Here is a 5,012-nt window from a genome sequence, read left to right as displayed (position 1 = left end):
AGGTTTACATGAAGTAATATGGCCATAGACTGCAATGTACACATCTGGATCCATTCAGATGTCCTGCGTGTATGGAACTGTTTAGGGATTTTAGAAAAAAAATCTGATTAATATGGCAGGGGAAGGACTTCTGCCGGGCTGGGGAATACACTGCCTAACAACTACTGGGTTTGTCAGGAATTTCCATAGCAACCAGTCTGTCTTAATTACTAGGACTTTAGCTCAGAAATGAACTGGTGACTCCTAAAGAGTTAAAGGGGTTGACCAGGATTAGGAATAAGCGGCTGCCCCTTCTTCTTCCCATAAACAGCGCCACTCTGGCCCATGGGTTGTGTCTGGTATTGCACTCATTCACTTGAATAGCTCCAATTCCAAACACGATCTATGGAAATGAGTGATGCTGTCTCTGGAAGGGTAACAGCAGTTACACCTGGGGCCCTGGTACCTGCTGGGGGCCCGACTGGACTCCTCCAGACAGATGAGTGAGTGTGATGTAGTTTTGCATTGGGGTGCAGTGGCTTTAGGCTATTCCTCTCCATCAGATCCCATATGAAGGCAATCTATTTACTTGGATCTATTTGACAAATGTTGGGTACAGATGCGGCACAGGACGCCTACTTCCATGTGCACCAGACTTAAAGGGGGTTTACAATTTTACGTACAATGAAAAGCTTCGCAGTTCTCCAGACAAGTGTTTCTATTCCTTTTGTAAGATTTCTTTGAACAAAGCGAATTAAAACTTTCTCTGAAGGTTTGTTACAATGTGTCAGTGTAGGAAACAACATGAAGGCACCCACACTCATACATTGTAACAAACTGCAGCTGTGTGAGCAGTTCACCTTCTGAATGCTACAAAGATCTTGGAAATAATGAGGAATTGAAACAATGTATAATAAAGTTCTATGACTTTTCATCATACAGTGATTGAAGGGTGTGTATACTTTTGCAAGCATTTTTTTGTGAGACTACAATGAAGCGTCTGTATTAAAGAGGTTTTCTACGATTGGAAATACATGGCTGCTTTTATTCTGTACCAGACACAACCCATGGATCAGTGTAGCAGGGGAAAGCAGAAGTTTTTTTTTCCTAATCCTGGACAACCCCTTTAAACCTCCTCCCGCTTACAGAGCGCAGACCTATGTGTCACTATGGTTACACACTATAGACAATCCTTTGTGGTCTGATCAGTCTTGTATTAGTCCACAACAGAAAGATCAGACTACAGTTTGTTTGTAGTCTGTAACCATGGAGACACATGGGTTGGTAGAGGAGCTGTAAACATACAAATTTATAAAAGATTCTTAATCAAAAGCATTTAAAAAGTTGCTTTATTTCAGAAGTATTGAGCAAGAAAATATGGGGTTGAAAAAGTATACATACCCTTGTGACAGATCCATGCCCCCTGTGGAGCTATTGGTATCTGTAAGGACATTGACTCCACTGCGACTGATATTAATGCAATGCAAATTCTTTCCACAGGGCGATAGGTATAGGGGTTGTGCAGGATCCCACAGGGCGATAGGTATAGGGGTTGTGCAGGATCCCACAGGGCGATAGGTATAGGGGTTGTGCAGGATCCCACAGGGCGATATGTATAGGGGTTGTGCAGGATCCCACAGGGCGATATGTATAGGGGTTGTGCAGGATCCCACAGGGCGATAGGTGTAGGGGTTGTGCAGGATCCCACAGGGCGATAGGTATAGGGGTTGTGCAGGATCCCACAGGGCGATAGGTATAGGGGTTGTGCAGGATCCCACAGGGCGATAGGTATAGGGGTTGTGCAGGATCCCACAGGGCGATAGGTATAGGGGTTGTGCAGGATCCCACAGGGCGATATGTATAGGGGTTGTGCAGGATTAGAAAATCATGGCGGCTTTCTTCCAGAAACTGTGCGATGCCCGCCCATGGATTGTGTCTGCTATTGCCACTCGGCTCCATGGAAGTGAATAGGGCTAAGCTGCAATACCACACACAACCTGAAGACAGGGGTGGCGCCAGAAGACGGCCATGTTTTTTTTTTTTTATCTTTGATAGCCCCTTTTATGAAGGATATAGGGTGTGTTATATATTAAACAGAAGGTGAATGTATAATATATATTATCTGCAAATGGTACATGTCGTCTGCTGTTAATGAACTCATCCCTGTTTTTATTACCTCATTAGATAATAAACGCTGACTTTTACAAGGTACATTTGTGGGATAATGATTGGTTCTTGGCTCTGTGGAGGTTGCGGCACTGTAAGGCCTCGTGTCCTCTCCTGGACCCTGCTCTGTACGATGGTGCCTCCTGTGGAGCAGCGGATGGGCCCGGGTCTCCGAGCACCAGGAGTTTTAATTCTAATCTAATTGCTAAAAGTTTCATTAACAATTTTTTGATTCGGGTAAAGCTGGGTGACGACCGATTTGGCCACCATGAAGTTGCTGACCCATAAATCTCACTAACTCCATGGTGTATACTACTGCCATGAGGATACACATTAAGCCTACATGCACATGACTGTATGTGATTTGCTGTCCGCCCAAAAAACGGATGACGTCCATATGGCATCCATTTTTTTGCGGATCCATTGTAACAATGCCTATGCTTGTCTGCAAATCGGACAAGACTAGGACATGTTGTTATTTTTTATTTTTTTTCGCGTGCATGTAGCCTAAAGGGAATGACCTATTCTATAAGTCAAGTATTTATCGCAAACACATTTTGTTTTTATAACAGTCTGACACTTCTGTAAACATTACCTTCTTAGCAGTCGTCTCAATATTATCACAGGCAGGATTACCAGGACAGGTATCGTATATAACACAAGATCCAACATTTACAATAGGTGCTGTTCACAGATCATCTCCTCCCCCTCCCTGTACAATGACTTATGCACAATCCCCAATAGAAATCAATAGGTGATGTAACACTTGTCTCCTTCTCCCTCCCTGCACAATGAGTTCTGCACAGGTCACAGAGCATGCCCACAACACTCATCCATAGAGGTGAATGGTTTATCTCTAGTCTACAGTTTCCAATAATCCATGAGGCTGCTGTAAAGCAAATCTTTGAATGCTGTGAACAGAAGCTCAGGCAAGATGGCTGCCCCCATAACCACATACAATTAAAAAAAAAAAAAAAAAAAAAAAAATTCTGTTAGACAATAACATGTCTGATCTAATATTAGTAAGTAAACCCTACAGGTGTCGCACTCCCTTAAAGGGGCGCCGCGTACACATTGTATCTTGCTCCCATTGCTGAGCAGTTGTATACAATCTATTGTTCCAAAGGTTATTCCACTTAAGGGGACATCTTTTGCGGACTTCCTGGCCCTTATAGTCGGCTTAAGACGTCCTAGAAGATGCTGACGTACCTTTCCTGGAGGAAATTCCTCTTTCTGTGACATTCAGTTTTTTTTGCGGTTTTGTTTCAGCTAAATATATCCGTTTATTTCTGCCATAACTTTGCTCCTCCCATGAAATTAGGCAAGAACTGGCGCACAATCTGCAAGTCTGTCAAAATTAAAAATTTAATTATGCGAGCGCAGCATAAAAGTGTCAAATGGATCAAATCTTATGGCACAAAAGCAAAAAGTAAAATAAAAACACGAACCAAAAAAATGTGCTCATTTCATCGTATTATTATTATTATTGGTACTTACCATTATTTTTTTTTCATCTTCTTTTAGAGTAATTCTTCAGGCTGCCTAGCGACCTCCCTGACTGGGTGACCTCCCTTTCATTACAAGTAGGAACTAATTACAGTGAACAGAAGGTATCTGCCGTCCAGGAGGCTGCCTCGCCATGTCGCACAGGGTAGTTTTGGTCATTTTGTTCTCAGATATTAGGTGGTTTACGGATGTAAAAAGTGCAATGAGGGGACAGCTCGGGGGAAACACTGGGCTGCAGACTGACCAGATCCATTGTTATGGTCATTTCTCAGTAGTGCTCCTGATACAGAGCTCCAGATCCCCAGCACAGACATAATGAAATGATACAATTCTGGTTCCCTGAAGTCACCACTAGGGGGAGCTTAGGGGGTTCAATGCATACTGCTAATACATTCAAGAGGGTTGCCACAGTTCAGCCAGTCCCCAGTCTGTATGAGAGTACTTGGCTATTTCCAGGAAGCCTCAAAGCAGTGAATAGAGAGCAATCTGTGCATGCGCTGGTCCCCCCTCCATTCACTACTGTGGGACCAAAGATGGCTCAACAAGTGCGCAGCTATTTTCTGAAGTTCAAAGGCAGTGACTAGAGGGAGGAGGTGCATGCGCGGCGTCGCTCAGCTGGGCCTGTTTGCAGAGACACTGCTGGTTCCCTCGGACTTATATGTACCTGTAATGAGGGACTCTTTCCTCAGCTGAACGGGCCGAGTCTCCCCCAGTCTCTGTAATGGAGTGGAGTAGTGAATCCCACCACCACCTATTCACCGCTCCAACCAAGCCAGGCCCCGAATTTACCATTTACTAACTGTTCAGTAACTGGGCTCCTGAACAAAACATAATCAGTCTCTTAATATCTCGCCCAGCGTAACCTTCGGGGCGAGATCTACACTCCCTCCAATACAATTCCTGCTGTCTGCCTACATTCTATTCTCTCTGCTCGCTAATTCCTGTATCTTCGGGGGCTGCTGATCAATCCAGTGATATGCAATACATTTTCTTGCCTGGTATAAGATACGCATAATAGCAATTTTTTTCTTTAGCATACTAGGCATTATTTTAAAAAGAACCTGTCACCGGGATTTTGTGTATAGAGCTGAGGACATGGGTTGCTAGATGGCGGCTAACACATCCGCAATACCCAGTCCCCATAGCTCTGTGTGCTTTTATTGTGTAAAAATAACTATTTGATACATATGCAAATTACCCTGAGACGAGTCCTGTCCGCGAGATGAGTCCTGTCCGCGAGACGAGTCCGGGACAGGACTCGTCTCAGGGTAATTTGCATACGTATCAAATCGTTTTTTATCACAATAAAAGCACACAGAGCTATGGGGACTGGGTATTGCGGATGTGTTAGCCGCCATCTA

The sequence above is a fragment of the Bufo gargarizans genome, chromosome 11, assembly GCF_014858855.1.
Source record: "Bufo gargarizans isolate SCDJY-AF-19 chromosome 11, ASM1485885v1, whole genome shotgun sequence".
Classification (NCBI taxonomy): Eukaryota; Metazoa; Chordata; class Amphibia; order Anura; family Bufonidae; genus Bufo; species Bufo gargarizans.
This window is presented reverse-complemented; position numbering follows the sequence as displayed.